Genomic DNA, 25,365 nt, shown 5'->3' with positions numbered 1-25,365 from the left:
CATTGAAACCCCCTACAAGTGACACCATTTTGGAAAGTAGACCCCCTAAGGAACTTATCTAGATGTGTGGTGAGCACTTTGACCCACCAAGTGCTTCACAGAAGTTTATAATGCAGAGCCGTAAAAATAAAAAAATCATATTTTTTCACAAAAATGATCTTTTCGCCCCCAATTTTTTATTTTCCCAAGGGTAAGAGAAGAAATTGGACCCCAAAAAATGTTGTGCAATTTGTCCTGAGTATGCTGATACCCCATATGTGGGTGTAAACCATTGTTTGGGCACATGGCAGAGCTTGGAAGGGAAGGAGCGCCATTTGACTTTTCAATGCAAAATTGACTGGAATTGAGATGGGACGCCATGTTGCGTTTGGAGAGCCCCTGATGTGCCTAAACATTGAAACCCCCTACAAGTGACACCATTTTGGAAAGTAGACCCCCTAAGGAACTTATCTAGATGTGTTTTGAGAGCTTTGAACCCCCAAATGTTTCACTACAGATTATAACGCAGAGCCGTGAAAATATATATATTTTTTTTTTCTCAAAAATGATTTTTTAGCCAACAGCTTTGTATTTTTAAAAGGGTAACAGAGTAAATTGGACCCCAAAATTTGTTTTCCAATTTGTCCTGAGTACGATGATACCCCATATGTGGGGGGGAACCACTGTTTGGGTGCATGACAGAGCTCAGAAGGAAAGGAGCGCCATTTGGAATGCAGCCTTAAATGGATTGGTTTGCAGGCGTCACGTTGCATTTGCAGAGCCCCTGATGTACCCAAACAGTACAAACCCCCCACAAGTGACCCCATATTGGAAACTAGACCTCCCAAGGAACTTATCTAGATGTGTTGTGAGAACTTTGAACCCCCAAGTGTTTCACTACAGTTTATAACGCAGAGCCGTGAAAATAAAACATCTTTTTTTTCCCCACAAAAATGATTTTTAGCCCCCCAAATTTTTATTTTCCCAAGGATAACAAGAGAACTTGGACCCCAGAAGTTGTTGTTCAATTTGTCCCGAGTACGCTGATAACCCATATGTTGGGGTAAGCCCCTTTTTGGGCGCACGGGAGAGCTCGGAAGGGAAGGAGCACTGTTTTACTTTTTCAACGCAGAATTGGCTGGAATTGAGATTGGACGCCATGTCGCGTTTGGAGAGCCCCTGATGTGCCTGGACAGTGGAAACTCCCCAATTCTACCTGAAACCCTAACCCAAACACACCCCTAGCCCTGACACACCCATAATTCTAATCCCAACCCTAATCCAAACCGTAAATGTAATCCAAACCCTAACCCTAACTTTAGCCCCAACCCTAACTTTAGCCCCAACCCTAACCCTAACTTTACCTCCAACCCTAGCCCTAACCCTAACTTTAGCCCCAACTCTAACCCTAGCCCTAACCCTAACCCTAGCCCTAATGGGAAAATGGAAATAAATACATTTTTTTAATTTTATTATTTTTCCCTAACTAAGGGGGTGATGAAGGGGGGTTTGATTTACTTTTATAGCGTTTTTTATATCGGATTTTTATGATTGGCAGCTGTCACACACTAAGGCTTGTTTCACACTTGCGTTTTTATCTGCATGCATGCGTGAAAAAACGCATGTAAACGCGGTAAAACGCATGCGTTTTTTAGACGCATGCGTTTTTATAGAAAAACACAAGAAAACACAAGAAAAAACAAGAAAACCCTAACCCTAACCCTAAACGTGACTGAAATACGTGGCACTGAAATACGTGGCACTGAAATACGTGGCACTGAAATATGTGGCACTGAAATACGTGATACGTGGCACTGAAATACATGATACGTGGCACTTAAATACGTGGCACTGAAACACATGGCACTGAAATACGTGATACGTGGCACTTAAATACGTGGCACTGAAATACGTGGCACTGAAATACGTGATACGTGGCACTGAAATACGTGGCACTGAAACACGTGGCACTGAAATACGTGGCACTGAAACACGTGGCACTGAAACACGTGGCACTGAAATATGTGATACGTGGCACTTAAATACGTTGGAAAAAAGGAGAAGATCCAGCTCAACGATATAGTGAAAAGTCCATAGTTTTATTTCACCTCGAAAATAGCATGGTGTAAGGACAAAACATCAGCATACAAAAGGGTTTAAAACCAAGATCAACGCGTTTCCGGTGACTAAGCACCCTTAATCATGATATATGATAAATACGTTGCACTGAAATACGTGGCACTGAAATACGTGATACGTGGCACTTAAATACATGGCACTGAAATACGTGGCACTGAAATTCGTGGCACTGAAATACGTGGCACTGAAATACGTGGCACTATGACTGTCAGAAAATGTTCATTAAACAGTTAGGGGTGAGGTTAGGGGTAGAGTTAGGGTTAGGGTTTGGATCCCTTTATCACCTTGATGGTGGTGGGTGGCTTTTCAGTGTGTTTTCTGTTTTTTTCCGATAAAAACGCATGCGTTTTTAACGCAAACAAACGCATGTGCTTAAAAACGCATGCGTTTACATAGACCGCAATGCATTTTTTTGCAGCAAAAAAACGCATGCGTTTTTTTGCGGCAAAAAAACGCCGCAAGAAAATACTGCAGGTTGTATTTCTGAAAATGAACGCATGCAGAAAAAAAACGCATGCGTTTGAAACCGCGACCAAACGCGTACAAAAAAACCACATGCGTTTTCAATGTTAAATATAGGGAAAAAATGCATGCGTTTTTTTGTGCAAAAAACGCTGCAGACAAAAACGCAAGTGTGAAACCAGCGACGCTTTTTATAGCAAAAAAGTTTTTGCGTCTCCACATTTTGAGAGCTATAATTTTTCCATATTTTGGTCCACAAAGTCATGTGAGGTCTTGTTTTTTGCGGGACGAGTTGACGTTTTTATTGGTAACATTTTCGGACACGTGACCATTTTTGATCACTTTTTATTCCGATTTTTGTGAGGCAGAATGATGAAAAACCTGCTATTCATGAATTTCTTTTGGGGGAGGCGTTTATACCGTTCCGCGTTTGGTAAAATTGATAAAGCAGTTTTATTCTTCGGGTCAGTACGATTACAGTGATACCTCATTTATATCATTTTTTTATGTTTTGGCGCTTTTATACGATAAAAACTATTTTATAGAAAAAATAATTATTTTGGTATCGCTTTATTCTCAGGACTATAACTTTTTTATTTTTTTGCTGATGATGCTGTATGGCGGCTTGTTTTTTGCGGGACAAGATGACGTTTTCAGCGGTACCATGATTATTTAAATCCGTCTTTTTGATCGCGTGTTATTCCACTTTTTATTCGGCGGTATGGTAATAAAGCGTTGTTTTTTGCCTCGTTTTTTTTTTTTTTTCCTTACGGTGTTTACTGAAGGGGTTAACTAGTGGGGCAGTTTTATAGGTTGGGTCTTAACGGACGCGGCGATACTAAATATGTGTACTTTTATTGTTTTGTTTTTTTTATTTAGATAAAGAAATGTATTTATGGGAATAATATATATTTTTTTATTATTATTTATTTAGGAATTTTTTTATTTTTATTTTACACATGTGGAAATTTTTTTTTTAAACTTTTTTACTTTGTCCCAGGGGGGGACATCACAGATCGATGATCTGAGAGTGTGCACAGCACTCTGTCAGATCACCGATCTCACTTACATCGGTGCAGGCTTACCAGTGTCTGCTCTGAGCAGGCACTCGGTAAGCCACCTTTCTCCCTGCAGGACCCGGATGCCGCGGCCATCTTGGATCCGGGACCTGCAGCGAGGAAGGAGGTAGGAGACCCTCGCAGCAACGCGATCACATCGCGTTGCTCCGGGGGTCTCAGGGAAGCATGCAGGGAGCCCCCTCCCTGCGCGATGCTTCCCTATACCGCCGGTACACTGCGATCATGTTTGATCGCGGTGTGCCGGGGGTTAATGTGCCGAGGGCGGTCCGTGACCGCTCCTGGCACATAGTGCCAGATGTCAGCTGCAATATGCAGCCGACACCCGGCCGCGATCGGCCGCGCTCGAGCGCGGCCGATCGCGTATGACGTACTATCCCGTCACTGGGAATTAAGTCCCAGGTCACCTTGACGGGATAGTACTTCAGATGGGATTAAGGGGTTAACATTACCCTCCCACAACAAGAAAAAAATTATAAATATATCACTACCAGGCCAGAGCATGGTGCCAGAAGGTGGAACTGTACACGTGCCTGTTCTTGAATACCGCCATGTAGATGTTAGCATAGGTGGGTGCCACACTGGACCCCATTAAGGTACCCCGGTGCTGTAGGAAGTAATCATCACTAAAGAGAAAGAAATTTCTCTCCAGGATGAACTCCATCAGTGTCAGGACAAGCTGTGCACAATTAGATGCCATGCTAAAGCTTGATAGCGTATCAGACAGAGCTCAAAGTCCCTTTGCATGCTCAATAGATGTATGAAAGGAGATTATGTCAAAGGATGCTAAAATAGTAGAATCCGTAACCCTGAAGTCTTTAATTTTATTCAAAAAGTCATTAGTATCTCTAACCTAGGAACGAGCATTTATCGCAAAATCACGTAAAACACGATCAAGAAAGATACTACAATACTGTCTTACTAAACATTGAACCGCTTCCTGAGATGATTGGGCATCTAGGGGGTCCTCAAGATTTTTATGTACCTTTGAGAGAATATATAGTACAGGCACTATAGGGGAATCCACAATAAGATTTTCAACCAGCTTGAGGTCAATGTGTCCACGTTGAAGGGAGTTATTCACCACAAGCTGTAATTCACACTGAAAGTGGGAAGATGGATCACAGGATAATTTCTCATAAATTGACTCATCATTGAGTTGGTGCCATATTTCTGCTCCATATTTACAACTGTCCAGAACTACCACCACCTTTATCGGCGGGCTTTACTGTTATGTCTTTAACAAGACCAGTAAAAACTTTCATTTGAAGGGCAGAAAAATTTTGTTCAGATTTCATTCAAAAGAATTTCTTGAATTATTCAACATCATTTTTAATCAATTGTATGTATGACTTTACAAAATTATTATTACAAGGTGGTTGAAAATAACTTCTGCTGTAGAGTCCCACATCACATAAGGTCAACCTATAGGTGCGACGATCAGCAGATTAATAAACAACATCCTTACCCCTCAAAGAAAAAAAATAAACGCAATCTTCTGAAAAAGACATATACATCACTCTCCAATTGGAACCAATACATCACAATAGATGGGGGGGGGGGGGGGGAGAAAGGCCCTAAGATAGTACGTCAAGTTGAATGTCAGTCAGGATAGTGGATGAAATATTTACCAACAATTCTCTGTTATTTCTACATCCTTCCTCCTCCTCTCCATTTCTCATGTCTTCATTGTTGTGAGTGTCGTTCTCCTCTATTCCCAAGACATTCCTCTTCCTCCTGTGTTTTCACTCCCCCTGTCGGGGCCTCCTGGATGTATTATCTTGTCCATCTTTCTTTTTCCTAAATAATGAATAGAAGTAGAGGGTCACACACTGGAATAATCAGTTGACTCAGATTACACACTGGAATAATCAGTTGACTCAGATTCGGCAGTGGTAAAGCCAGAATCCTGTAGATTCTTCTCTACAGGATACATTTACCCTTCCTCTGATTCAATGCAGGTGGAGTCACCAATTGGCAATTAAATATACAGCCTTAATTTTCATCCTCCGCATCACGGAACCAGTTAATATGTATAGTTTGCTCATTTCTATATTTAGTGATATTTTCTTCCAACCTTACTTTCAGGGAACTCCATTGTTGTCCTGTTATTTGTTCAATTAGATGATTTTCCAAGTCAGATAGGTCCTTCCTGAGTGTGTCCATCTCTGTTCGTGAAAATTCGATATTAAGCAGCAAATTGTCAAATACAAATTTGTTAGAGATAGATTCAAATTTTGCACAGAACTGTGGATTATTGGGTAGTAGAGTGGCCCTTAAATGTGGTTGTAACCTATGGGGAATCATGCTTGCTCTTTGGTATTCAATCAATGTAGTTACGTGTAACTCAAATTAAATGAGTTTCCTCCATTCATTCTTCTATTTCTCCTCAGCATATCGGCTGTGGGTTTATAAGAAAATGTATGGTGTCATAGATCTTTGTGCCCATATTCTGCTCTGTGCTCATGTTCATGCAGGTGGTTAGTACTTTCAGTGCAATCAAGAACAGTTTTTGTGTGATCAGTGGTGGTCTCCGGAGCTTCTGCTAAATTAAAATACAACTCTTGTAAAGACACACACACACACTGTGTGTCTTTCTATGGGTCGCTGCACGCGAAACGCAGGACAGCCAGGGGATGCACGGACACTGCAGTGTGTGAGGAAAAGCAGAGCAGGATCTGGCAGATCACGTGATGGCCGGTAAGGCGCCGGGCTCCGAGAACGGACAAGAGCCGACAGCTAGGTGAACGCTGGGTATGTAGTCAGGCAAGCCGAGGTCAGAAGCCGGGAAGATGAGCAGAAGCCAGGGACGAGATGGAAGAATGGTGGAGGAGAAGCCAAGGTCAGTAGCCAGACGGGAGCGCAGGACAAAAGAGCTAGACAGAGAGTGGTCAGAGACAGAGCCAGGGTCAGAACTAGAGAATACAGTACAGTATGGAATCAAGAGGCAGAAACAGAAACAGTGTCTAAGCCGGGACATACACGGGAAACCCAAGCACACAGAGGCACGATATCTGAACGATAACCTGGGTCAACAACTCAAGCCGGGTAAGCAAAAGTATCATGACACAGGACCAGGCCAATAGCAGACTTAAATGCCCTCCCTGAACCAAAGAGAAGCCAAACAAGGTTAACCCCTACCCGACCAGGACAGGAGAAAAAACCCGTCCTGTGTCATGACAACTTTTCTAGCAAAAATAAGCTTCTTATAGCTATGTTGATGGAAAAATACAAAAGTTATGAAAGGATAGAAATATATGAAAGTGAAGTAAATTTGAAGTTTAGCTGTAGAGGGAAGGGGTTAAACAGCTGCGCCCTTGTCCTGGTTGTTTCCTAAATGATATGCAGTAGATATTTTCAAGCCAGAATTCAGAAATGATCACTCACAAGTCCCTCAATAACCTCCATATTCAGCTCAGATGAATGACCATATTAGTCCCTAGGAGGGTGAGCAGCTGTGAACCAATTCTGGCACTACTCATCTCAGAACAATGGGGCAATTTTTTTTTCAGTTTTGCAATGTACCATATTTTAGAGAATTGTTGCAGGATTCTGTTATTTTATATAGTTCCTAGATTTTGGAAGAGGCTACCTGAAGCTTAACACGTTACACAGTTTTAATGCATGGAGGCTGTTTCATCTTAAAAAAAATACTTTTGGGAGCTGGCATCTATGCATTTGTGTTCACCTACAGGGAATGTTCTCTCTGTGCATTTCACATTGCAGAAAAAAATGAAAGAATGCTTGTAAAGATACGTGGAACACATGATACCATCAGACAATAACATGGAATTGCTTCTAAATAGCAAATGGGATTAGCAAAATATCTAGCCTCCGTTACTTTTGCAACATTATCAGAATTTGTAGAGAGTGCAAAAGGTCTCCGAAGGGGTTTCTAACATTCAAAGAGAACAGACTGCGGTAATGCAGCGAGATCGCCATGGTAACTCTCACAGAAAATATTGTACATTTTCGTGTTTACTTTGCAGGAAGGCGGATGGATTGATTTTCCAGTATCCAATAAATCCCAGCTAAAGGCAAGTCTAGTTAACGTTATATATGTCAAACAGATAGCAGATTGAAGTAAAGTCTGCATAATCACTTGTACCTCTTACAAAGCAACTTCATGTTTTCCAGGGGGAGTCAGATATGAAGAAAAAGGGTAAAGCGCTCAGTACTGTAATATATAATCAATGTGTTGGTGTTCATAGCATAGAATGGTGCCCAAGAGGAAAGCGGGCCCCAATCAGAGGGACCCATGCCTCCATACACTACTGGACAAGGCTGTCTCTCCACAATGATTCCACAACACATTACCATCCCAGACTGGTGTCTTCCTCATGTGTAAAAACCAATTGTACAGTGCACATAGGAGCAAGGGTTTAAACAGCATGGACCTCCTGCAACCCCTCTTGCTCCTATTGGCATTGGACAGTTGTTTTTTGCATTTGAGGAAGACACTAGTCTGATGTGGAAACACATTGTGGAATAAAAACTGCTCCTTTATATTATTGGATCAAGATTCTTAATTTCAATTAGAGCAGCTCAAAACCATCAACTTTCATTTCCTTCAAGCATCCTGGTGGAGTTCATCCTCCAGCCATGGGGCAGTAGCAACCATTATTGAGCTTTCACAGGAGTTGTGCAACTCATTCAGGTGAGCATGTTACCTGGATCTATTATATATATTTATAAAGGTATCACTGGATGGTCTGGTGTGCTCTGTTTTACTGCAGTTTTTATTTATTTTGTGCTGATAGACTCCCTTTAAAAAAGAGACATAGTTGTCACGATAATGTATAAAATGGCGTATGATTTTCCTTGTTATCACACCTACTGGAACATTCAGGCTTCACACACACTCTCTCTTCACTCCTTACTTTCCCCCTCCCGTAGGAATGTTAATTAGCAAGGAATGTCTTTGCCTAAAAACCCTTGTGCTTGCTGTATGTGGGGGAGATATTAAAGAAGCCATAATGCGATGCCAGTGTATGATAGAAATATGACAGATACATATTTGGAATGTGCTTTGATACAGCTTCACTAAAGTGCCTTTTGCTAAATTCTAGCACCAAAAGAACCCAAGAAATGGATTTCTCCTGAACCAAGTGGAATAGCTAGTCCAGGTTTGGAATCAAGAGAAAGCTAATTTCAATATAAGATGAGTGATGTGTGTGCCGTTATTCTGCTAGGTTCTCAAGCCCAGTTATGATTATTATAAGTTTTCTTACCAAAATATGCACCCTGGCATAGAAGTATATGTTACTGCACTCAGCCCAGCCTTCATTCTTGCCTGGGAAGCTGCTGTAACAAGACCCTCAATGCACTGTGACGTCTGGCTCCTCCCACCAGCATGGTTAGCCTGGAATAATCAAAGCAATATGTGAGTGTTCATGTAATGTTTTTTACACAGTCTATTTAGAGTCTTGTGCTTGGGTGCGAGGAAGACACAGGGGACACAGGTTTAGTTAGGACTTACTTGTATTACTTCATACAAGTATGCCACAAAGAAACAGGTTTTACACAATTGCAGGTACAGAGGCAAAAGACACGGTGGGCGAGACAGCAGACCAGAGTAAACCTTAAGTTCAGCATTAAGCACAAAACAGGTTCAGAGTCTCTCTGTTACTTTCCTGGTAAATGTTGTTTAGCACGCAGCAGAGTTCCAGTGTCCACAAGTGTCCCAGAGATCCACAGTAGGAGATGGATGGATTACTAAGTTCAAGACTTCCAGGAGCAGGTCACAGACTGACTGCAGACATGATTCAGAAGCACTGATTGAACAACTGAGGCTGCTTAAAAAGGCAAGAGGCAGAGAACAGGGTGGAAACATACTGACTCAGAGCAAGGCAGCTGCAGCAGGACAAAGCAAAATGGCTGACAGAAAAACCAGGTTTCAATAACAGAAAATCACAGCAGATATAGCAAAGAAACTGAGAACCTTACAGTTCATTTCTGTTTTAATCCTCCTTTTTATTTTGCAATTGCAATTTCGTCTTCTTTATAATATCTTTTATACTTTATAAACACTGCCTAACTTTTTATGGAGTAAAATATATAATTTACTAGCTGTCTCTTCCTGCTCTATGAATGAACTGTCGCTTCCTCTGAAGTGAATTATGCTACTGATTTGGGTTGGCTCCAGACCCGTTAACCTTTGGTAGAATCGGAGCTGATGGCAGCATACTTTGTTCTGTGCGATTGGGAATCTTTGCAGCGACGGTGGCATTGATAATTATTGTTCCCGCTTGCATGGGAGTAGTTAAATCACCCTCGCTGTAGTGTGCCCAATAGCCAGTACATAGCAGGCAGCCTTTCTGGCGACTAATAAACCTAGGTGCAGTACCTAATCTGACCTGAGGGTAAAGGGGGCGCCAGAGAGCTGCAAGTTTCAAACCGGAACTGGGAAGTGGAATATATATAAATCCCCTTCAGAAGGAACCAGGGGCAACCAAACCACCCTGGTTCGTGACAAATTGGGGTGAGTAGTGGGGATGATAAAGATAATATAATATTAGAGACAAATCAACATTATAGAATACTTTTGGGTTTTCATTGGCTGTAAGCCATAATCATCTATATTAACAGAAAGAAACACTTGAAATCACTATGTTTATAATGACTATATAATATGGAGTTTCATTTATTGTATTGAGGAACAGAAAATAAATTAACTTTGATGATATTCTAATTTTAGCAGCACCTGTATGCATACAACTTGATGAATAGGCAGCATTTTGTTTGTTTAGTATAATACACCCCATGGTCCTACATCTATCTATCTATATAATCTTCTAAGGGGCACTTCCGTGTGTTTGTCTGTCTGTCTGTTTGTCTGTTGCGGAAATCCCAATCAGCGATGGGCACAGTCCGCCCGCGAAATGGCCGCTCCCTACTCCCCTGCAGTCAGTGCCCCCTCCATACTCCCCCCCTGTCAGCGCCCGCCGCCCACATAGCGTTTTAGCTACGTGGTTGCTATATACTATGTGGCTGCTATATACTACGTGGCTGTGCTATATACTACGTGGCTGTGCTATGTACTACGTGGCTGCTACATACTATGTGGCTGTCTGTGTTATATAGTACGTGGGCTGTGTTATACACTACGTGGCTGTGCTATATACTATGTGGCTGCTATATATTATGTGGCTGTGCTATATACTATGTGGCTGCTATATACTATGTGGCTGCTATATACTACGTGGCTGCTATATACTATGTGGCTGTGCTATATACTACGTGGCTGCTATATATTATGTGGCTGTGCTATATACTATGTGGCTGCTATATACTATGTGGCTGCTATATACTACGTGGCTGCTATATACTATGTGGCTGCTATATACTATGTGGCTGTGCTATATACTAAGTGGCTGTGCTATATACTATGGGCTGTGCTATATACTACATGGCTGTGCTATATACTACGTGGCTGCTATATATTACATGGCTGTGTATATACTACATGGCTGTGCTATATACTACAGTACATACTATGTGGCTGTGCTATATACTATGTGGCTGTGTTATATACTACGTGGCTGTACTATATCCTGCACCCTGAACCCCCGACATCCAGCAACCCGAACCCCCGAAATCCTGCGACCAATCAGCGACAGACGCAGTCCAGCCGTGAATTGACGCGGGATTTAAACCACGCTTCACTGATTGGTCGCGCCCAGCCAGCCGCGACCAATCAGAAATATTGGCACGGGATTTAAACACTGCTTTGGTCATTGATCGTGCTTGGCCGGCCGCGACTAATCAGCAATAGTGGCGCGGTATTTAAACACCGCTTTGGCCATTGGTCGTGCCCAGCCAGCTGCGACCAATGAGCGACAGGCGCAGTCCGGCCGCGAATTGGCGCCAGATTTGAACCACGCTTCGCTGTGTGTGTATGTGTGTATGTCCGGGATTGGCATCTGCACCGTCGCAGCTACATCCACAAAATTTTGCACAGTCACACGTCTGGACCCCGGGAGCGTCATAGGCTATGTTGCGAGGTGAAATTTTAACTCCGCGCATTCAGGGCCAGCCCGAGAGATTACGGCGCCCTAGGCGAAACTATTTTGTTGCGCCCCTACTACTCTTAACATACCTCCCAACTTTTGAAGATGGGAAAGAGGGACAAAGTTTGCGGCGCATAAAGTGCGCCACAGCAAATTTTAGGCCACGCCTCTGACCACACCCATTCATAACTAGCCACACGCATATCCACGTCCCAACCACACCCATTTAGCACTGCTGATCACACTGTTTCATAAAGAATAATTATAAACAAAAAAATATGGCCACACAGTGCTCCATACTGTATAATAGCCACACATGATGATCCATACTGTATAATGGCCACACATGATGCTCCATACTGTATAATGGCCACACATGATGCTCCATACTGTATAATGGCCACACATGATGCTCCATACTGTATAATGACCACACATGATGCTCCATACTGTATATTGGCCGCACATGATACTTCGTACCATATAATGGCCACACATAGCTACTCCTACACACGCGGCTGTGCTCCGTACACACACGCTCCACTCCATACACCTCGTACACACGCGGCTCCGCTCCGTACACCTCGAACACATTTAGCTCCGCTCCATACACCTCATACACACACGACTCCGCTCCGTACACCTCATACACACGGCTCCGCTCCGTACACCTCATACACACACAGCTCCGCTCCATACACCTCGTACACATTCAGCTCCGCTCCATACACCTTTTGCCTTTTGAAAAGATTTTTTATAATTTTTTCTATTTTTTCTCTGGCGCCCCCTTAGGGTCGGCGCCCTAGGCGGCCGCCTAGTTCGCCTATACGTTCGGGCCGGCCCTGCGCGCATTCAAATTCACCAAACAATGTTGCCCCTATTTACATAATAGGAAAAAAGTGAAAGGAAACGTGTTGGAGGCAAATTGACAGCTGCCAGATGTGAACAAGGGGGACTTAAAGAATGAGAGCGATGGCGCCAAAGAGTATATACCGTACAGTTGCTAAGGTGGGGCCCCGACATGGGATACTCACCACACACGGGGATATGAACACACACACAAAATGCGCCACACACTACCACGTGCTTGAACACATATACCACCCTCAGCACACATTTCACCACACATACACCAACCTCACCACATAAAAGACGGAACACAAAAGTCGCCACTCAAAACTTGCCATGCGCAAAATTCGCCACATGCAAAACTCGCCACATGCAAAATTAGGCTCACGCAAAACTCGCCACACGTGCAAAACTCACCTCATGGAAAACTCGCCACACGCAAAACTTGCACAAGCGGAAAATTTGCCACATGCACAAAAGTTGCAACACATGCAAAAGTTGCCTCACACAAAACTTGCACATACTCAAAACGCACCACACATAAAACTCGCCACGCGCAAAACTCGCCATGCGCAAAACTTGCTGCACACAACTTGCTACACTAACCTGTCACATGCAACTCGACACACACAAAGTTGCTACACGCATGTCGCCATACAAAACTCATTTCACAAAAGTCGCTACATGCATGTCGCCACAAGCAACTCAACACACACAACTTGACACATGAAACTCGCCCTAAAACACACACAAGTCTGGTATTATCCTTCAAAAATAAAAATCTGATTAATAAGCAGACAAACTACAAGAGCAACAAATGTACCATATAGGAAATACGGCAGCTGTCAGTCACATGACCTGTCTATTATGTGTATGTGTGAGCTAATATATACTGCCAGGGGGTGGGCTTCCTGTTGGCTGGGGATTTATCAGGCTGCCAATTTAGCTTCCAAATACTGAGGTAAAAATACTGACCAAATAACATGTGAATGAGGTCTAATACAGGAGGAGATGAGATACAGATATATACTATATACAGGAGATGACATACAGGTACATACTATATACAGGGGAGATGACACACAGGTATATACTATATACAGGAACAGATGACACACAGGTATATACTATATACAGGAGATGACATACAGATATATACTATATACAGGAGATGACATACAGGTATATACTATATACAGGAGGAGATGACATACAGATATATACTATATACAGGAGGAGATGACATACAGGTATATACCATATATAGGAGGAGATGACTCATGTATATACTATATACAGGGGAGATGACATACAGGTATATACTATATATAGGAGATGACATACAGGTGTATACTATATATAAGGGAGATGACAAACATGTATATACTGAGGGGAAAATGAGAGGCGTGATGGGAAAATGAGAGAAATGAGGTGCTAAATGAGAGGTGTGATGGGAAATAAGAGAAGTGAGGTGCTATAACTAACCACAGATATTTACTATGCCCAGGCAATGCCGGGCTCTTCAGCTAGTATATTATAATGTTCACTGCAGTCCTCCATATAGTGTAATACACTCCTCAGTCCTCCATATAGTATAATACACTCCTCAGTCCTCCATATAGTATAATACACTCTTCAGTCCCCCATATAGTATAATACACTCCTCAGTCCTCCATATAGTATAATACACTGCTCAGTACTCCATATAGTATAATACACTCCTCATAGTGGTCCATATAGCATAATGCACCGTCATAGTCATCCATGTAGTACAATTCACTTCCCTTAGTATAATGCACCCCATAGTTCTTCATATTGTATAATGTATTCCCCATAGTCCTCAATACAGTATAATGCAGCCCACATACAGTATAATGCAGCCCACATATAGTATAATGCTGCCACCTCACAGAGTATAATGCAGCCACCGCACAGAATATATTGTAGCCCGAGTATAATGTGACCCCCCAGAGAATATAATGCAGCCCCATCACATAGTATAATGCAGCCCCTACATATATAATATATGGTAGCCCCCTCATAGAGTATAATGCAGCCCCCCATAGAATATAATGTAGCCCTTCCATAGAATACAATGCAGCCCTCCTCATATAGTATAATGCAGCCCCCCATAGAATATAATGTAGCATCCTCATAGAGTATGATGCAATCACCCCTCATAGAATATAATAAATGTAATACATAGAATATAATACAGCCTACCTCCCCATAGAATATAATGTAGCCCCATAAAAGATTATGATGCAATCAGGGCCGGACTTAGCCCAAAAGGCACCCTGTGCGAGACTGCAGGACGGCGCCCCCCCCCCCTCCAAACTTTGAAAGAAAACAATAACTCTTTAATATTCACAACAACACGTTTACTTAGAAAACTTGTGTTTCCCTGCAAAACACTTGAAGAAACACTAATATTGCAATAACGGGAATTATAAAGTGCTTTAAAGCGGACCAAAAGGAAAAAATGACGCTTGGTCCAAAGCCATATGGGCTGACAGCCAATCAGAGTGCAGAGCGGCGGCCTGCAAGGCCAAACACCGCCCTGCACTCTGATTGGCTGTCAGCCCAACGCTGACAGCCAATCGGAGTGCAGAGATGATGGCCAGCATGGAGAAGAGTTCCGGACGGGTGGCAGCAGGTCGGGTGCCGTGCGGACCAAGAGTCATTCTATGACTTTTGATCCACCTTAATACTAAATAAAATATCTTAAAATATCAAATATAAATAATATAATAAATATGCAACATACATGAGAAAAACTGTCATTAAATATGTGCACAATTTTCAACCTTCAAGACAAAAAAATAAAAATAAAGTGCACTATACTGTAATCCAGCAACAACAAGAACATAATAACGTGCTACATAAACTGATTTAAAAAGCAACTTTCCGTGCTTTTACTTTGGCAAACTCATCAATAGTTTCATTTAAGTCTAGAGATGCCAACACATCATTTTCAATTGACAAGACTGCAAGTGAGGATAACCTGCTCTCTGTCATAGTGGACCTTAAATATGTCTTAATGAGCTTAAGTTTTGAAAAACTGCGCTCTCCTGAGGCCACAGAAATCGGGATGGTGCACAGAATCTGAAGTGCAGTCCAGGTTTGTGGAAAGTGCTCTGTAAACTCATTTTTGGTGAGGAAACCAAGTATCTGCAGCGGAGTCTCAACATCATCAGGGAGCACATTCCGAATGTGCCAGAGTTCATCAGAAAGTTCAGCACCATTTATGTCAGAATTATTGCCATAAGTCAGAGACTTCTGCAGTTCTACACTATGTGCCAACAAGTCTTCCCGTGATTCATGGCTCTTTATATCGTACAAAAAGCCCCATTTTTTATTATGAATACTGAGTTGCTGGAAACGCTCCTCCATTGAATTTAAAGCAGTATCCATCAACACATTGAAGAACTCAACCTTAAATTTCTGCTTTGCATCCACAATTGGTTCATCCCGTCCTTCATAGCTAAAAGTGGGTTTTTTAATTCTAACACGTGAGGTACTCTTAAATATGGGGTCCACACCATTTTCCTCTGCTATATTCTTTGCTCTTTGGAAAGAGCCTTCAAAACCATTCTCCCTGAATTTCTTAAGAAAATCATGGGTTTTTTCAATCATGTCTGCTGCTGTGATGAGGTTGGCGGTCTGGTTTTGCAAAGCTTTGCTCACAATATTGATTTGAAATAATATGTCATACCACACAATTAAGGACACCATGAATTTAAAATTAAGGATATGTTGGGACAACTCTAGAGCATCATGTTTTGTTTTTGGCTCTGTACTGCTGTCTTCAGAAAGGGCAAATAATGCCTCCTGTATACCTGCTAGATTTTGGATCAGTGGTTTGAGGCAGTTTATCCGGCATTCCCATCTTGTGGTACATAGAGGTTTTACAGTAAGACCTGATACATGGTCTGTCAAAACCTTCCATCTCTTGGCTGACCCAGCAAAAATAGTATATACACGCTGAATAATTCCAAACAGGGTTATAGAATCTATGTTAGATTCTGCTGCATCTCCAACCACTAAATTGAGGCTGTGGCATCCACATGGTACAAAAAACGCCCTTGGATTTTTTTTTAGTATGTTGGCTTGAACACCATTATTTTTGCCTGCCATATTGGCACCATTGTCATAGCCCTGGCCACGACAGTCATCAATATCTAGCTCTTTGCTAATTAGGAAATTAAGAATAATATCTGATAATCCTCTACCAGTTGTGTCTGTTACAGCAACATATCCAAGAAAATGTTCCCTGATCTGGCATAACCCAAGTTTAACATCAATAAAACGGATGGTAAAAGACATCTGCTCTTGATGGGCTAGATCAGTTGTACAATCAAGAATTAAGGAATAATACTTTGCCTTTTTGCATCTTTCAAGAATTTCACTAATAACCTTTTTGGCCATCAAATTAATTATTTCATTTTGAATAGTTTTACTACAGTAGTGGTCAGATGTCTCCTTTGACTTGACTCGTCGCAGATGTTCTGCCATTACAAAGTCATAATTTCCTAATAACTGTACTATAGCAAGAAAATTTCCATTATTTGCGGTGTATAGACGATCAGAAGATCCTCGAAATGCCAAGTTCCGTTCAGCCAACAACTGAGTAATACGCATGAGTCTTTCCAGTACGTTTCTCCAGTGCTGCTGCTCTTTCTGTATTCTGCTCTGTAACTGATGGTCAATTGTTTTTTTGTTTTTCATGCGAAGCTGAACTTCTATCCACTTTGTTTCTGCTGAGTAATGGTTAATGGAAGTTTCATGGGCCTTTAACATCTGACTCATATGGCTCCAATCCTGTGATCCATCCAATGCAAGTGCCGTACGGGATCTTCTATCAAACAGTTTGCAACAAAAGCAAAATACTTTGTTCAAACTTTTGGAGTACACCAACCACTTTCTTGCTCGTTTCACGCCATTGTCCAAAATTCTAGAGTAAAAGTCCTCTGAAAAATGTCGATTCCTCTCATCTCTCTTAAATTCTATATTTTTAAGTTGCACAGGGCCTGCTTCTACGATTAGATCAATTGATGAAGAATTTAATGTAGGCCAAAGTGCAGGATCTGAGTCAATGATTGCAGAAATTTCACTGCTTTCAGCCTCATCAATGCCCTCCACATGCTGGCATGTGTTATCCCCTTCTGATGTGAGGGCTGGTGTGGTAGACTGATCTTGTTCTACTGCAACCTCATAAACGTCTGCTATGGTAGACTCTTGGTCAACTTCGCTGATCCTAATTTTCAATGACGTTGATGGTTCCCCTGGCTCCAATGGGATTGTATCCATACCACTCCTTATTTCACATTCTTGCTGTGGAATATCTGATGTTGATTCCTCAGCAGTGCTCGGTACATTGGTGCCACCATGTTCAGAAGATTTTTCGAACAGTCTTTTTAAAGACCCTGCTTGCTTTTGATTTGCCTGTTCTGCTAAGGCCTTTCGCGTTCTGTTCTGTGCACCAGATGCTTTCTTAGGGCTCATCTTGCCTGACAAATGTTATTCTTCCCTGAAAAGGTTAGGTGTGGACCAAAAGTCTTATTAGTGCAGTCCACATGCTACTATAACCATCTATCTGCTCATTTAAACCTAAGGTGGCAGAGGTGAGCAGGTGATAAGTAACTAGAAACAAGTAAGCCACTGTACACTGCACAAAGTCTGGGAAGAGTGGGAGGGGGAGAAGGAGAAGGATGGATGAATACATTTAGCAGAGAGGAGCGGGAGGAAGTGAGAGTAGGGTGGCTCCTGAGCAATGCACCTAGCCCCCAATTGCCCCCCCGGTTGCCATGCTTAGGTTAGGCACCATAGGGCTATTTTAGCCCCTTCTGCCCTGGACAAAGTAGTATGTTACATGGTAGACCCATAGGACGCCTGAAAATCAGGCTAAACACCCTTTTGTGTTCCTAGAGCCATATGCAGTGGCGTACACACCATAGATGCGACGGATGCGGAAGCACCCAGGCCCGTGGCTTGGGGGGGCCCAGTGCCGCCCGCCCGCATCCATGGTGTGTCCTTTTTTTTTATTTTTGCCACAAGCACAGTGCCCAGCCACACAATGGGCCCCACAGCAAAAGGGTCACAGCAATGGTGCCCAGCCACAGTGTCCGGACCCAGTCACAGTGACCGTGCTTGTGGCTGGGCCTCATTGCTGTCGCTGGGCCCTTTTCTTGCGGCTGGTCCCCTTTTTTTGTGGCTGGGCCCCATTGCTGCTGTTGGGCCCCGTGCTTGCTGCTGGGCCCCATTGCTGTGGCTAGGCCCCACCACAAGCACAGTGCCCAGCCACAGCAACAGGGCCCAGCCACACAATGGGCCCCACAGCAAAAGGGTCACAGCAATGGTGCCCAGCCACAGTGTCCGGACCCAGTCACAGCGACCATGCTTGCGGATGGGCCCCTTGCTTGCGGCAACACATAATACGTTTCCAAAATAAAGCTGCACCCCAACCCCCCCCCGCCCCCCCCCACACACATAATACGTTTCCAAAATAAAGCTGCACCCCAACCCCCCGCCCCCCCCCCCCACACATAATACGTTTGCAAAATAAAGCAGCACCCCAACCCCACCCCGCCCCCCCACACACACACTGCAAAAAATAAGGCTGCACCCCAACCCCCCCCCCCACACACACCAAAAAATAAGGCTGCACCCCAACCCCCCCCCCCCCACACACGCACACTGCAAGAAATAAAGCAAGCGGCACCCCAACCCCACCCCCCCCACACACACACTGCAAAAAATAAAGCAAGCTGCACCCCAACCCCCCCCCCCCACACACTCTGCAAAAAATAAAGCAAGCTGCACCCCAACCCCACCCCACCCTCCACACACACCAAAAAATAAGGCTGCACCCCAAACCCCTCCCCCCCCCACACGCACACTGCAAAAAAGCAAGCTGCACCCCAACCCCCCCCCCCGGGGCGACCGCCAGCATAGTGGAGGCCATGTGAGGTGGTTACTCACGCTTTGCTTGGCTGAGTTGGCTCCTCAGGTCCACCTCTGCTCTGCTCTTCAGTGCCGGGAAGAGAGCGGCGGGGCACGAGCGGGGACGTGTGGCGTAATGTCACACGCTGTGCAGCCGTTCTCTCCCGCCGGGGACAGCAGAAGGCGGAACTAAAGTTCCTCTGCGTGCTGTCCCTGCCCAGTGGGGAGAACGGCTTGCGCGTGTGACATTACGTCACACGCAGAGAGCCGAGCGACAGGGCGGGCGCCGGGCGGGCGGCACTGGGCAGGAGCAGGCGAGCAGCAGATACAGATAGCGCAAATGGTGCGGCGGGGGGCGCCACAAGAGGTGCGGGCGCCCTCAGGCCATTAAGCGTCTACATTGTGATGTAATGTGACATTAATCTGCTGAGCTCAAATGCGCCCCTTGTATGCTAACGAGCCTTGGCGCCCTGTGCGGCCGCACAGGTCGCACAGGGCAAAGGCCGGCCCTGGATGCAATCTTCCCTCATAGAATATAATACATCCCCCATAGAATATAATGTAGCACCCCAGAGAATATAATACAACCCCCCATAGAATGTAATACAGCCCCCCCATAGAATATAATACATCACGCCATAGAATATAATACAGACCCTCATAGTATATAATGTATATAATACAGCCCCCCATAGAATATCATACAACCACCCATAGAATATAATACAGCCCTCCCAAAGAATATAATACAGCCCTCCCATAGAATATAATTTAGCCTCCCATAGAATATAATACAGCCCTCCCATAGAATATAATACAGCACCCCAAAGAATATAATACACCCCCATAGAATATAATACAACCCATAGAATATAATACAGCCCCTCATAGAATATAGTACAGCACCCCATAGAATGTAATACAGCCCTCCATATAATGTAATATAGCCCCCCATAGAATGTAATGTAATACAGCCCCCCATAAAATACAATACAGCCCCCATAGAATATAATACAACCCCCCATAGAATATAATACAGCACAGCACCCCATAGAATATAATACAACCCCCCATAGAATATAATACAGACCCCTATTGAATATAATACAGCCCTCCCATAGAATATAATACAGCACCCCATAGAATATAATACAGCACCTCATAGAATGTAATACAGCCCCCCATATAATGTAATGTAATATAGCCCCCCATAGAATGTAATGTAATACAGCTCCCCCATAGAATATAATATAGCCCCCCCATAGAATATAATACAACCCCCATAGAATATAATGCAGCACAGCACTCCATAGAATATAATACAACCCACCATAGAATATAATGTAGGCCCCGCCTGAGAATGACCCCACAATCCAGTTATCACTCATTGATAGATTAAAAAAACACACACAATGCTCACCTCTCCTGGTGCCCCGCGCTGCTTCTGGTGCTCCAGTCTTGGCTCCGGTCTCAGTGGCTGCAGTCTGCCCGGCACACAGCAGGTATGCAGTGTCAGAGGCAGAAGGGAATGATGGGAAAGGAATAGTCATCTGACGCTCTCTCCTCCATCATTGCATTCAACTGTACCAGCGTCATAGACGCCGGTACAGTTGAATGCGGCAGCGCTGGCTGGGGGGGTGAGTCGGCGCTGGCAAGATAGTGAGTCGGCGCTGGCGGGGAGGTGAGTCGCCGTTGTGGGGGGTGAGTCGCCTGTATCCCAGACAGCGTGAGTGGGCCCCCCGTCTCACCAGCACCCCGACACTTGCACGGGTACTGCGGGTGCTGACGCCGGGCCTGCCCTTCCTGCAGTACATCTCTCCTGTATATACACCCCCCCTCCTGCAGTACATCTCTCCAGTGTATACACCCCCTGCAGTACATCTCTCCTGTACATACATCCCACTCCTGCAGTACATCTCTCCTGTATATACACCCCCCTCCTGCAGTACATCTCTCCTGCATATACACCTCCTCCTGCAGTACATCTCTCCTGCATATACACCTCCTCCTGCAGTACATCTCTCCTGCATATACACCTCCTCCTGCAGTACATCTCTTCTGTATATACACCCCCTCCTGCAGTACACCTCTCCTGTATACACCCCCCCTCCTGCAGTACATCTCTCCTGTATATACACTTCCTCCTGCAGTACATCTCTCCTGTATATACACCCCCTCCTGCAGTACATCTCTCCTGTATATACGAGCACTTCCTCCTGAAGTACATCTCTCCTGTATATACACCCCCTCCTGCAGTACACCTCTTCTGTATATACACCCCACTCCTGCACTACATCTCTCCTGCACATACACCCCTCCTGCAGTACATCTCTCCTGTATATACATCCCCCTCCTGCAGTACATCTCTCCTGTATATACACCCCCTCCTGCAGTACATCTCTCCTGTATATACACTTCCTCCTGCAGTACATCGCTCCTGTATATACACCCCCTCCTGCAGTATATCTCTCCTGTATATACACCTCCTCCTGCAGTACACCTCTCCTGTATATACACCCCCCTCCTGCAGTACATCTCTCCTGTATATACACCCCCTCCTGCAGTACATCTCTCCTGTATATACACCCCCTCCTGCAGTACACCTCTCCTGTATATACACCCCCTCCTGCAGTACATCTCTCCTGTATATACACCCCCTCCTGCAGTACATCTCTCCTGTATATACACTTTCTCCTGCAGTACATCTCTCCTGTATATACACCTCCTCGTGCAGTACATCTCTCCTGTATTTTCCCCCCCCTCCTGCAGTACATCTCTCCAGCACATACACCCCTCCTGCAGTACATCTCTCCTGTATATACATCCCCCTCCTGCAGTACATCTCTCCTGTATATACACCCCCCTCCTGCAGTACATCTCTCCTGTATATACACCCCCTCCTGCAGTACATCTCTCCTGTATATACACCCCCTCCTGCAGTACATCTCTCCGGTATATACACCCCCCTCCTGCAGTACATCTCTCTTGTATATACACCCCCCTCCTGCCGTACATCTCTCCTGTATATACACCCCACTCCTGCAGTACATCTCTCCTGTATATACACTCCCTCCTGCAGTACATCTCTCCTGTATATACCCCCTCCTGCAGTACATATCTCCTGTATACACCCCCCTCCTGCAGTACATCTCTCCGGTATATACACCCCCCTCCTGTAGTACATCTCTCCTGTATATACACTCCCTCCTGCAGTACATCTCTCCTGTATATAACCCCTCCTGCAGTACATCTCTCCTGTATATACACCCCCTCCTGCAGTACATCTCTCCTGTATATACACCCCCTCCTGTAGTACATCGCTCCTGTATATACACCCCCCTCCTGCAGTACATCTCTCCTGTATACACCCCCCTCCTGTAGTACATCTCTCATGTATATTCACCCCCCTCCTGCAGTACATCTCTCCTGTATATACACCCCCTCCTGCAGTACATCTCTCCTGTATATACACCCCCTCCTGCAGTACATCTCTCCTCTATATACACCCCCTCCTGTAGTACATCGCTCCTGTATATACACCCCCTCCTGCAGTAGATCTCTCCTGTATACACCCCCCTCCTGCAGTACATCTCTCCGGTCTATACACCCCCTCCTGCAGTACATCTCTCCTGTATATACACTCCCTCCCGCAGTACATCACTCCTGTATATACACCCCCTCCTGCAGTACATCTCTCATGTATATTCACCCCCCTCCTGTAGTACATCTCTCCTGTATATACACCCCCCGCCTGCAGTACATCTCTCCTGTATATACACCCCCTCCTGCAGTACATTTCTCCTGTATATACACCCCCTCCTGTAGTACATCGCTCCTGTATATACACCCCCTCCTGCAGTACATCTCTCCTGTATATACACCCCCCTCCTGCAGTACATCTCTCCTGTATATACACCCACTCCTGCAGTACATCTCTCCTGTATATACACCCCCTCCTGTAGTACATCGCTCCTGTATATACACCCCCTCCTGCAGTACATCTCTCGTGTATACACCCCACTCCTGCAGTACATCGCTCCTGTATATACACCCCCTCCTGCAGTACATCTCTCCTGTATATACACCCCCTCCTGCAGTACATCTCTCATGTATATTCACCCCCCTCCTGCAGTACATCTCTCCTGTATATACACCCCCTCCTGCAGTACATCTCTCCTGTATATACATCCCCCTCCTGTAGTACATCTCCTGTATATACACCCCACTCCTGCAGTACATCTCTCGTGTATACACCCCACTCCTGCAGTACATCTCTCCTGTATATACACCCCCTCCTGCAGTACATCTCTCCTGTATATACACCCCCTCCTGCAGTACATCTCTCCTGTATATACACCCCCTCCTGCAGTACATCTCTCCTGTATATACATCCCCCTCCTGTAGTACATCTCCTGTATATACACCCCCTCCTGCAGTACATCTCTCGTGTATACACCCCCTCCTGTAGTACATCTCTCCTGTATATACATCCCCCTCCTGTAGTACATCTCCTGTATATACACCCCACTCCTGCAGTACATCTCTCGTGTATACACCCCACTCCTGCAGTACATCTCTCCTGTATATACACCCCCTCCTGCAGTACATCTCTCCTGTATATACACCCCCTCCTGCAGTACATCTCTCCTGTATATACACCCCCTCCTGCAGTACATCTCTCCTGTATATACACCCCCTCCTGCAGTACATCTCTCCTGTATATACACCCCCTCCTGTAGTACATCTCCTGTATATACACCCCCTCCTGCAGTACATCTCTCGTGTATACACCCCCTCCTGTAGTACATCTCTCCTGTATATACACCCCCTCCTGTATATACACCCCCCTCCTGCAGTACATCGCTCCTGTATATACACCCCCTCCTGCAGTACATCTCTCGTGTATACACCCCCCTCCTGCAGTACATCTCTCGTGTATACACCCCACTCCTGCAGTACATCTCTCCTGTATATACACCCCCTCCTGCAGTACATCTCTCCTGTATATACACCCCCTCCTGCAGTACATCTCTCGTGTATACACCCCCTCCTGCAGTACATCTCTCGTGTATACACCCCACTCCTGCAGTACATCTCTCCTGTATATACACCCCCTCCTGCAGTACATCTCTCCTGTATATACACCCCCTCCTGCAGTACATCTCTCGTGTATACACCCCCCTCCTGCAGTACATCTCTCGTGTATACACCCCCCTCCTGCAGTACATCTCTCCTGTATATACACCCCCTCCTGCAGTACATCTCTCGTGTATACACCCCCCTCCTGCAGTACATCTCTCGTGTATACACCCCCCTCCTGCAGTACATCTCTCGTGTATACACCCCCTCCTGCAGTACATCTCTCCTGTATATACACCCCCTCCTGCAGTACATCGCTCCTGTATATACACCCCCTCCTGCAGTACATCTCTCCTGTATATACACCCCCTCCTGCAGTACATCTCTCCTGTATATACACCCCCTCCTGCAGTACACATCACATGTATGCTGGTAATCTGAGTGCTGTACATCAGGATGTTGTCTGTGCCCTCAGATTACCAGCATACATGCATACATACATACATACATGTGCAGTGCACTGGACTCACTGCTGCATTTTATGAACTCTGCTGTGTAACCCATGAGGCTCTGCCCCTATCACACGTCACAGGGGCAACTACATCCTGTACCCTGCACGACGGCCTGATAGATGGACAGCAGACTGATAATGTGTCTTCCTTTCCGCAATGTTATTGCTTTTGGTTACAGTAGCAAAGCAAGTCACATGGCTGGTCACATGACACGACCTCAGAAACGCAACCAACCTATCGAGGCACTTAGTTCACAAGCCAATAACAGCAGCTCTGTTCGTGCTTGTTCTATATTCGGAGCTCTGATTGGATAGGACG

At 44.7% G+C, this 25,365-nt stretch overlaps 1 long non-coding RNA gene across 1 annotated transcript; it reads right to left on the bottom strand.

Annotated features, from left to right (window-relative positions):
• Positions 1–4,009: 4,009 nt before the first annotated feature.
• LOC143809193 (uncharacterized) lies at positions 4,010–25,189 on the bottom strand. Its single transcript, XR_013222137.1, has 3 exons — positions 25,044–25,189; positions 8,888–9,018; positions 4,010–5,456 (listed from the first exon to the last, which is right to left on the bottom strand). It is a non-coding gene; the product is annotated as an uncharacterized LOC143809193 (long non-coding RNA).
• Between the last annotated feature and the right edge of the window lie 176 nt (positions 25,190–25,365).

Source organism: Ranitomeya variabilis, chromosome 2 (assembly GCF_051348905.1).
Source record: "Ranitomeya variabilis isolate aRanVar5 chromosome 2, aRanVar5.hap1, whole genome shotgun sequence".
NCBI classification, from domain to species: Eukaryota; Metazoa; Chordata; class Amphibia; order Anura; family Dendrobatidae; genus Ranitomeya; species Ranitomeya variabilis.
This window is presented reverse-complemented; position numbering and strand designations above follow the sequence as displayed.